Source organism: Aythya ferina (assembly GCF_964211825.1).
Source record: "Aythya ferina genome assembly, chromosome: Z".
NCBI lineage: Eukaryota > Metazoa > Chordata > Aves > Anseriformes > Anatidae > Aythya > Aythya ferina.
The window spans coordinates 15008259-15019452 of record NC_140299.1 but is presented as its reverse complement, the minus strand read 5'-3'; the positions used below and the strand labels follow the sequence as shown (position 1 = coordinate 15019452).

Below are 11194 nucleotides of genomic sequence, written 5' to 3'. Positions count from 1 at the left end.
AATATAACCTGCTTACATCTCATTCTAATCTTTCAGAATAGTTTAAATCCTGGAATGTGGAATTTTGTAGACATTTGTCTCCAGTTTCAATTATTCCAGGGAAATTATTCCTCCAGTGTACATTCAATTCTTTTAAGCAAGAACACATTGCTTAATATATTCAGTTTAAATTATTTTTTGTAGCAGTGAGAGCTCCATGGTTCACATGATTCATAACAGGTCAAAATATTAAAAAAATGTTAATGTAGAAAATTCATTATACAGAGAAAAGATAATGGTTCACAAGGGCCTCCTGGAAATTTTGTAGAGATTTTAAATATCTGATTGAGAATATTTAGGCAAAAGATTTATCAAAGAGAATATACAGACCCTAGTTTTTATTAGTGGTTGTATTACACAGAGTGTAGTAAATCCCACAGAGGTTGCTGTATATTGTAAACAAGACTTCCAAGGTAAGAATAAATGTATTGGCTTAAATTTGATCAGTAGTAAATCTTTTATGAAAGGCAAAATGAACACCTGAGTACAAAATTTATTACAGGTTTGTAAAATTGCATCTAAAAGCAAAAAGATTATAGAAAGACTTCTGAACTACTGCAGTGATGAAATCTTTCTCGATTAAGTATATGCCTATTCCCAAACCTGAGATCAAGGACTGCATAGGTTATTGAATAAAATTTCCATTTTATGTCCAGTTTTACTTCTATTTACATTTCTACAAACTTTTTCCTATCCATTACAGGTAGATTCCTCCATTTTATATACAAAAACTGAAAGTAGAGAATAAGTGATTATATAAAATAGTGATGTGTTTTATAAAATTGGGATTTCCTTCTTTTCCAGCAGCAATTAAACTCAATATCTGACTGCAGTTGGTCTTATATTAGTTTGTTCTTATTATTCATGAAGACATGAGCCAGAAAACAAAAACAAAAACCTTACATTTGTCTTCTAAACATATTACGATATTCATCCCAGTAGTACTCTTTTACATTGAATTTCACTGAATAATTTTTGATTGCATTCAAATAATTTTCCTCCAGGCCTTTTTTTTTTTTTTTTTTTTTTTTTTTTTTTTTTCCTTCTCCTCCTGAGTTATCATTTCAATCAATTTCACCAGGGGCTGTAGGATGTGCTATGGATACTGAATACTAACATTAGCTCTTTAGTGTACATGTCCCAGGTATGCTTGCAGTCATATGCATCTTTAATCATACTTAAAGAATATAAATCACTGACAAATATTTAGCTTATTGAACAGACTGTTGAAATTAAAACGCCTTTCATTTATAAGACTTCCATCGGGTCCAAAGTTAGGTCCAATTACAGGTATGTGAGCAAGAGCTCCTCTTGCTTTTGTTTGTGAAAGACAAGCATGTACAGACATAATTCACTACCTACATTGCCTATCTTCACTTCAAAAAGTACTGAGAAGTAATAAGCACAAGAAAACTGACTAATTATAGAAATCCATAGCAGGCTTTGAAGATACTTATTTGTATCACTGCAATGCAGTCCCAGTATTTTTCAATAATCTGTAATTTAAAAAGCACCAGGCAAAGCTATTTCACAGAGCTACGCATTTTGCGTGAAGTTACTAAAGTGAGCCTGAAATTTTCCAGAAGTATTAGCTGGCTAGCTTGTGCTCTAACTGATAATGAGAGGTGAACTGTAGGGCGGAGAACATTTAGATTCTGATGCTGAAGGAGAGAGCACAAAGCTGGTGGCATTATAATGCAGACTGAATGTCTATTTGGAGCCAGAATATAAATAGAGATAAATATATCCCCAGGGAACAGATTCTTTGGATTAGGGAGGGTGCAGGAGAAATGGGAGTGGAGGGTGGAACTTACAGACCTTTCCTACCTCATGGAAAACTTCACAAGCTTTTTCACATTAATAAAATGTAGTTGGTTTGTTGCAGCTGAGGTTCTAAAGCTATTCATCTCTTGGAGCTGTGAATTCAAATGAGAAGCCTGTCCTTGAAGGTGTATTACTTTGACAGTTTAGTTACTTTAAAGCTTTTCCCCCCACCCCCACCAGAAGTTAGTATTAAATTTTTGGAATTAAAGTTTCCTAATGTCACCAGCTAGCGATATAGCTTGCTAAGGCAACCCATCAATTATGCCTTAGACATCTTGTTATATTATTTGTAAATGCAGGTATGGCAGAGTTAAAGAAGATCTCATCTGATCTAATACTTTATTTTCTAGGGAAGTGAGAAAAAAAAAAAAAAAAAAGAGAGAAAAATACACAAGTAACTAAAAACATAAGCCATCACATTTGCATGTGTACAAATCTGTCTAAAAAGGTTTGCTAAACACAAACAGTAAGTACCTTAGAGTATACCAATATAGGCATACAATTTACTGAATTGTGTTGTTTATATCACCTTCTATTTCACTTCAGAAAATGAAAAATGGATTGCTTTGCGTAGGAGAATAATCCAACCTGCAGTGGCATAAACACCAAAGGAAATGTTGCACCCAGCTTCTATGAAAGAAACACATCCATTGATTTTTTAGTTATGGTAATAATGAATGTAATAAATTGCACCCTAAGACACTACAGCTTTCTTTGGCTGAGGAAGCACTTTCATATGAAGTTATTCTCAGAGTGTTATCTAACTAGGTATCCATGTATTTTTAAGCTCAAATTATTCTTCACAACAACCTCATTAGCTCAAACGGTAAAGAACTTAGTCCAGTGTTTAACCCCTATCACATCTTCCAGAGTCAGTGCTGTACTGAAACTAAATGATATGAAGAAACTGGTGAACTAATAGATTATATTTAGTAACATACCATCCAAGAATTCACCCACTCTGCAGAAAGCAAGGGGAGTGAGAGGGAAGGGGGGAGAAGAAGAAAGAAAATAGAAAAGAAAAGAAAAAAATGCTCCTCTTCCTTCTCTTCTTCCAGCCCTGATTAAATTCACTTTTGTCAGAAAGCAACACACCTGTGGCCTCTCAGCTCCTACTCTGCTTGTCATCTGATTTCTGTTTCCTAATCTTAGACACCTGTGCTGGTGTAAATTAGCACTTCATGGGAGCTCTCTGGCTTTCTGACACCTGTATGGTCTGACAGGTACTCCAGCAGAGAAAGAGGAGCAGTAGCATTGCATTTTCCCCTTTATCTCTCTGTCTTGTATAACTTCACAATTGGTTTAAGCCAATATAAATGATGTGGCAGAAACACTGGGCTGGTGTGGGGAATGTGTATCCTGACCTGAAGAAGGGAACATTGGATCTGGATAATTGGAGGGACTGATAAAATGTACTCACTGCTCTACAATGAAAACATTTGCTTGGCCTTCTCCTCATGCTTTCTAACAGGTAAATGCAGAGCAGCCTTGCAAGCAGAATATTGACTTAGTAAAAGAACTATGATGTGCTTACTTTATAAAGGCTCCATTAAGGGAGTCCATGCACTTCTGTGTTACTCCAAGGTATTACGAGGGCTCTATAAATGCAGGCCCTGACTGCCCCCTAAGCCTGTTAGCAGCCCTTTGCTGTACCCTCAGTTCATCATAACCTTGGGGCCCAGTGTCTCCAAAACAGACACAGTTTGTGTCAAATTGGCACAATGTGCCAAAATGTGGCATAGGAAGGACCTGCCTGCAGGCACCTTTCTCATGCTGCCCATGCCACTTACAGGCAGCTTTCTGCACTGAGAGGTAATGCTGCTGACAAGAGCCCACACCATCCTTTTTCCAGGTTGTATCAACTGACTTCAGTTTTGTGTGCAACAAAGAGCTCCACAAACCCTACTACTGCAGTGATACCACCAGAGGCGAGCCTTCTGCTTCCTGACGTGGCTCTCTTCCCCCAGCAGTTGGGTCTGCAGTGAGAGGGGCCCATGGCAAGGCACCAAGACTCCCCCGGGTAATATGACTGGTGGGGCCCCAGGGTCCCTGTGGGGTGCTGCAGGCCCAGACCCTTACGGGAGCACCCAGGCAGCAGCAGTCTTTTGTAGACTGAATTAAAAGGGCCTATTTTAAATTGGCATAAATTCATATAAAGTAATTCCTACACAGTATGACCACTCTGTTGTGCCAGATGGATGGTCCAGGATCTGTGGCGTAATGGGGAATTGGGACATCAGTGTTCAAAGTACAGGCCTCTGCACATACGGCTGCAGGTAGGCCAAAAAGGAGTTTATTACCTTTCCCCCACGGCACTGCATTTTTCTCACTCATTAGACTTTGTAGTTTAATATGCAATCAAATGAGGATCATAGAGTCATTTCCCAGTCCCTCTGCCAAGGCAGCCATAGGCATGGCAAAGCACAGAAAGCAAGCTGCGGTTCTAGCTCTTGGGAGCAGAGCAGTAGCAGGTTGCTTCATTCTATTGTAATTATTACCTTAACTTTTGATTCAGGCAGTGATTATCTCAACACTATTCCCTTTGAAATTGGTGAAATAGAATTGATCCAAGCTGTTTGCACATGCACCTGTCCCCTCATGTGCCTGGATCCAGCTCCCACTGCCTGCTGTGTCTCAGGGAGCCTCTGATGCAATTTTTTTCCACTCTGGGAATTACAAAAGAACGGTTGAGGTACTCTTTCAGTGAAATGCTCTCTCTTCTGTCATCTACATAGTATGGCACCTCACTTTTTGGCTATAGTAGTGACACAGGCGAGAACATGAAATAAGGTTTTGGACGTTAATTAGTGTGGTTAGAAAATTGGATAAAAATGCAATTTAAGATGTGTCTGTTCAGGGAAAAAAAACTTGATGACAGCAGAGAATTGGACTCATAATGTACTATTCACATACAACTAATCTCCCTAACTCTGAACTGATGAGGATGGTTTTCCAGTAATTTGAACACCAGATGGTTTCAGCTCTCTGAATAATACGAACACTTGTAATGCAATTCTTATTGTGTCTGTTTATATCTTCATTGTAGCCGAGGAAAGTTTCATTATAAGTTGATAGCAACTTTCTCAACAGAGAAGGAGTCCAATGTGTCCTTCATATTGTACATGTACTTCATAGAATCACAGAATGGTTTAGGTTGGAAAGAACCTTAAAGATCACCCAGTTCCAACATACCTGCAAACCCAACTCCTTCAGCCTATCTTCTCCAGCCCCTTGGTCATCCTCATGGCCCTCCTCTGGACTTGTTCTAACAGGTCCACGTCCTTCTTGTGCTGGGGACCTTAGGCCTGAATGCAGGACTCCAGGTGTTGTCTCAGCAGTGAAGAGCAGATGGGGACAATCACCTGCCTTGCCCTGCTGGCCACACTGCTTTTCATGCTGCCCAGAATAAGGTTGACTTTATGGGCTGCAAGCACACTTTGCCAGCTCATGTTGAGCTTTTCTTCAACTAACACCCCCAGATCCTTCCCCCCGGGGCTGCCCTCAATCCATTCTCCACCCAGGTGGTATTGGTGCTTGGGATTGCCCCAGCCCAGGTACAGGACCTTGCACTTGGTTTTGTTGAACTTGATGAGGTTCACACAGGCCCAGCTCTCAAGCCTGCCCAGGTCCCTCTAGATGACATCCTTTCCCTCCAGTGTGTTGACCATACCACACAGTTTGGGGTTGTTGGCAAACTTGCTAAAGGTGCACTTGATCACACTGTCCGTGTCATTGACAAAAATGTTAAACAGCACCAGTCCCAATACTGACCCCTGGCGAACACCACTCATTACTGACCTCCGCATGGACAGCTGTTGACTGCAGTGTTGACTACATGCATTTAGTAGGGATGGTGAACAACAAGGTAGGTAAAAAAAAAAAAAAAAACTACCCATCTGCTCCAAGTGTGCTCTTCAACACTGTGAGGTCTAACCTGCAACTGGTGATGAGTACTGCTCCACAGGCTTTGATACTGGGACCAGTACTATTTAACCTTGTCATCAACAACCTGAACAGGATGAAATGTATCCTTGTCAAGTCTGGGGAAGACACCAAAATGTGGTGAGTGATCAATATACTGAAGAGCAGGCCTGTCACTCATAGGACCTTGGTGAGATAAAAGTGTAGGATAGCAGAAATCTCGTGACTTTCAAGGACAAGAGGAAAGTCTTGAAGCTGGTGCAGAATGACCCTGTGCAGTTTGTGGACTGACTGGCTGGGGAGTGACTCTGCAGCAAAAGACCTGACAGTGCCAGCACCCATGAACATGGCTTGTCAAGGCATCCTTGAGGCTCTGGTCCTGGTACCGACCCCTAAGGAATGCCATTTGTCACTTGTCTCCACCTGGATGTACTATGTCCAACTGTTCAATGAAGTACCCAAGTGGCAACTGGCAATTTAGAAGTGCCACTGAATTCTGTCACCAGACTTACTTTTTCTGTACTGGTAGCCCTATATGATGTTTATGTGAACTGAGAACAGCAAAAGACATGCAGGGACATGTCATGCAGTGCCATTTTAGAAATGTTTTAGCTCTTTCTGAGCAAGTTTGTATGCCTACATGAAAAAGCATGAAGAAAATAGCACTGGTTACAACCAAGTGAAGTGGTCTACATCTCTTGCCATCCTCAGTTGACTTCACGTTAGTGAAACATCGTCCCGTTGAGTCACACCCTCATATCCTAGCAGTCACATTTCTTATTCTAGCAATCACATTTCATGACCTGACAGTTTCAAACCTATCTTTGTCCAAAGTTTAAAAAAAAATAAATGGAGACAGAAGTATTAATTTTGAGAGCAGACTTTAACCATGTAATTTGTACAATAAATTCAATAAATTACTACTCTTCAACTGAGATAGCCAATCACTGTCTTATTTTCCAAAGACTTCTTTGCTGAAAATGTTTAATTTTTCAAATAGATCAGAAAATACATTATACCTAGAAGGAACTGCAGACTCGTGATCCCGCTTGGCTTAAAGCTAAACCCATGTTTTTCACTTCATCCTTTCATTATCATCCTACAAACAATGCAGACCTCCAGAAACAGAGGTGATTATTTGTTGAATTTGTATTGTTCAGATTATTATGTTTATTTAGTGCATTTTTTGCAGGTAACCCGTGTGTGAATGCACTTTAAGATGCTGTCTGCAGTCAAGAAGCCTATTTACAATGTTGGTATTAAATTACAGGCAGTAGTTGTTGCAATGTTCCTATACAATATGCTCTATCAGCATGCCAAGAACACTCACACTGAACTTAAGGTGGGTATGATTTAGTTAAGAGACTAAACAAATGGAATAAAACACTGGGCATCCTTAGTGAATGGTGAGATTTCACATTGACACATCACAACTCCTTAGTTACTGGGGGATGTTGGCATGTTAGTGATAGAATGGGTAAACACATTAAATATATGGAGAACTATCTAATGATGTACATAAAATCAGTAACAATTCTTGGTGCACTGAGTTTTACTGATCAGGTAATGACTTTCTTTTTGAAACCAAACACATAGAACAAGAGGGACAGAATGCCACCAGACCTCTTGCCTTGTACTGTGTATTGCTGCCTTCCAGCTACCTCCACATCTAAAAGCTAGGAACAACATAACAGAGTAACAACATCCTAATCAATCAATCAAAACAAACAAACAAACAAACAAACAAAAACAGCCTGCTGGAGTTAGGATAAACCCTCAGTTCCTCCTCCTCCTCCATGCAAAAGTTGAACAGTTTACTTTCCTTCTTCTTTCTTCCAGTTCATCTTATTTGTATCCTCTTCAAATTGTCTAAACAGCACTGATGCAATGGGAAGCAACATACTGCCTGAAATATCCAACTGTGTGGGAGGAAAAAAAGCCTTTTTCCCTTTATTTGTTTGGAACTAGGTAGTAAGTTCTACTCAAAGTTAATTCCAGTGTCTAATAGTGCTCATTGGTCTACAGGAACTGGTGTAACTTCTGACTTAAACCACCAGTAATAAAGATGAAATAGTAAGCATTTATTGAGTAGTTAAATCTATTTTCTGGTTAATTCTGCCACTAACCACAAAACAGCTGTATTTTGGTTAATAAATAAATAAATAAATAAAATTAAAAAATAAAAAGCAAATTGTTCCCAGCATTGCTGCACTCTGTTGCTTGTATATTCAGTCGTAAGCACACAAATTTCAAACCATTTGTGCTTCTTTTTTGGTTCTAGGTTAATGTAAGATAATGTTGGTCGTTGGTGTAAGCAGTGCAGAGGAAATACTGAATAATACTGAAAACTGAATCACTCTTATCACTACTCTCAAGTGCTGCTGTTTTGCAGTACCCTGTGAAAAACAAAGTCTCCAGTTCTCCAGGGTGTACTGCGTGGACATATTAGTAGTCCCTTTCCAACATGGCTCTGTGTCACTGTGGATGAAGGCAGCTGTTTGGTTAGGTGTTTCTGCTGTTTTCTCAGTGATAAGCACATCCACTGTAATTTCTGCAGCAGGCTGAAAACTAATTAGGCAGCAGTGATATTCTCCCTCAGTGTCACAGAGAGAGGAATATTCAAGAGGCTTTTTTTGGTGTAGGATTTTTTTTGGAATTTTTTGGAATTTTTTTTGGAATTCTGATAGAAAGATAAAGCCTTAAGGTGGCAGATATCTGGCTTTCAACCCTCACTTTGAGGTATGCAGTTTACTATTATAGATTGTCTCAACACTGCCGTACTCCTTTTGTTTTGAAATATATATATATTTTTTCCATCACAATGTCTGCAGACAATGGAGAGATAGTTAACACATACCTAAAATGCATTTTTCCAAGGTTTTTGCCTTCCTATTTTTTATTATTTGGTTAGCTTTGGGGAAAATGACCACAATCCAAAAACAAAACAAGGACAAAACAAGACAAAGACAAAACAAAACAAAACAAACAAACAAAAACTTAACCAGTCCTTATAAGGATTTAGTGAAATCAATGGAAAAAAAAATTAAAAAATTCAAAAGCCAAGTTCGTGTGTGTTTGCTCATAAGAAGGAGCTTGCAACTTCCTTTACCAAGTAGTTTTCATGGGGAGTTCTGCAGATATTTTTAACAGTACCAGGTAATTTTTTTGCATTCATGAACAGAGATGCATATTTTGATATGTAACACATATGAAAGTAGCACATTTGGTACAATTGTTAAAAATAGCTCACAGGCTCTTCTTGAAATGAGAATTGATTTCCTGGCTTTTTACATGTGGGGTAAAGAGACAATAAAATACTATCAGCCTGATCATTTTATGAGAGTTGATACTGAAGTAAGAGTGAGGTGTATGCTAAGAGACGCACTGAAATATGTTTGACTTTGTTTGCCTTTTAAATTCTAAGAAGTCAGTGGGTCCGAGAGCAGTACCACAAAAAACATGTCTGGACCATCCATTTTCTCTCCCAGCCTCCAGCTCATGTTTTCAGTTTAGGTTTCAACTTCAGTTTTTGTTATTTCCTACTAGCCAGCAGACTTTTCGTGGCCTAGAAACCCACAACCTCCCTTCACTGGCAGTACATGAAAATGTTCTCCTCGTGTAGTGTGCAAAACTGGGGGTGGAACTTGGAATTTGTAAAGGGGCTATTCAGACAGAACATTTCTTACAAAGTTCTTCAGTTAACAAACATAAGCAAAATTTTTTTTTTTTAGGTGAAGGTTTTTCCAGCTTCTTTTCCTTCTCCCTGATTTAGTGATGTAAACAGGAAAGTAAATCCTTGATTCTGTGTAATAAAGTGAAAGAAGCAGCAGTCAAAGTTTGCACAATCTGGAACAAACCAGAGAGGCAGATGAACAGGCCTCAGGGAAAATGACTGTTTACCTGAAGCAATACGAGAAAGGAAATGAGTAAAGCAAACGGGTAAAGGAAGAAAAATGTCTTTAAAACTTTGTTTTGCTGTGCTGCCTTTATCAACCGTGCAGAGCCATCCACTCTGTTCCTGTCCAAACACACCTACCCTCTTTTATCCACCTCTGTTTCTCATAATTAAATGGTGAGTGCACTGGAGTAAGATTGATCTTCCTGCTTTGTGTTTGAACAGCACCTTGCACAAACTGCTCCCACATCTTTGGCTAAGAACAGTAAATGCTACAGAGATAAAAAAAAAATCTGGGCTCAGAGACTTTGATAAAGAGGTCTGATCATGACTAGGCCCAACATCTTGTAAACCCTTCCCATGGTACGTAGGTCTGCGGTGATGGAGCTGCCATGAAGGCTGTTCATGGGAGCCAGAGGTGCTGGGCTATGGGGCCATGTGAAGAAGGCACCTAGAGAGCTGGTGAGCAAATGTGTAGGGGAGGCCAGGATTAGGCTTGGTGGGAGAAAGGAGATCAGAGGACTTGCGAGACCAGTTGCAGTGCACTGAAATTGAGTGCTGGAACAGTACACGTGCTAAGGATGAGGAGAACAAGTGGATATGCAGCACTGTCCTATCTGGTCAAACCCTTTGCAAGCAGGGTTGGAAGGAGAGAAGAGAGGGGTGATGGTTACTAGAAGAAAGGTCTATGTACATACCAGTAAAAGCACCTTTGGCTCTGGAGTTCAAGTATGTAGTCCCTACTGACTTCAGTAGACTTTTACCCTCACTGGTATCAATTGTATATTTTGCTGACAGAAATTTTTACCACATTTGTTTATTTATGAACAAAATTCTTTTCGCCTCCCCAGGTTAGACAGATTCTGCACTGGACTCAGGAGTGAGTTATGCCAGTAACCTACTGAACAACAAGCCTACAGCGTGCTGATAAAGGAAGTAAAATCACTGCAGCAACCCCAAAGCAGGCAAAAGGTGATTCTTGTCCTGCACACAGAAGAATTGGCAAGCACAGGACTAGATAGATTGAAGTCCTCAGGCTCTGGAAAAGAAATCAGCCAAAACACCCATAAAACCAAATAAACCTAGAGCTTCAAAATCAGTCTGATTAGAACACTTGAACCCAGTAAGAAGCAAAATTAATCAATTATTGCTTCTACATATAAAAATCCTTTATCATTTCCAAAGAAAAAGCAAGACACCCATTTTGCAAAGACTTGCATGCCAGATTTCAGGTGCGCAGTACTATTTATTGCCTTCAATAACCATTGCCATCTATGTGGTTAGTGTAGGATCCAAATCCATACATGTAGTTTGATTCTGGAGTATATTAAGCATATTGAAGGAGTAATAGCACTAGTCTTATTACATTTATGGCAGAAATACACTCTGATGTCCTAGGTGTTTAAATAAACATAGTCTGTAGAGGAAGCTCTTATTATTCTGCAAACAATGGGGCAATTTCCCGGAGTGAACAGTGCTGTGACCTCTGCGTGATTGATAGCAAGGAGCAAGACA

The 11194-nt window shown here is 39.6% G+C and overlaps 1 long non-coding RNA gene across 1 annotated transcript; it reads left to right on the top strand.

The window, feature by feature from the left end:
• The first annotated feature begins 3271 nt into the window (after positions 1-3271).
• LOC311427719 lies at positions 3272-4132 on the top strand. Its single transcript, XR_014687516.1, has 3 exons — positions 3272-3334; positions 3716-3883; positions 4036-4132. It is a non-coding gene; the product is annotated as an uncharacterized lncRNA (long non-coding RNA).
• Positions 4133-11194: the final 7062 nt, after the last annotated feature.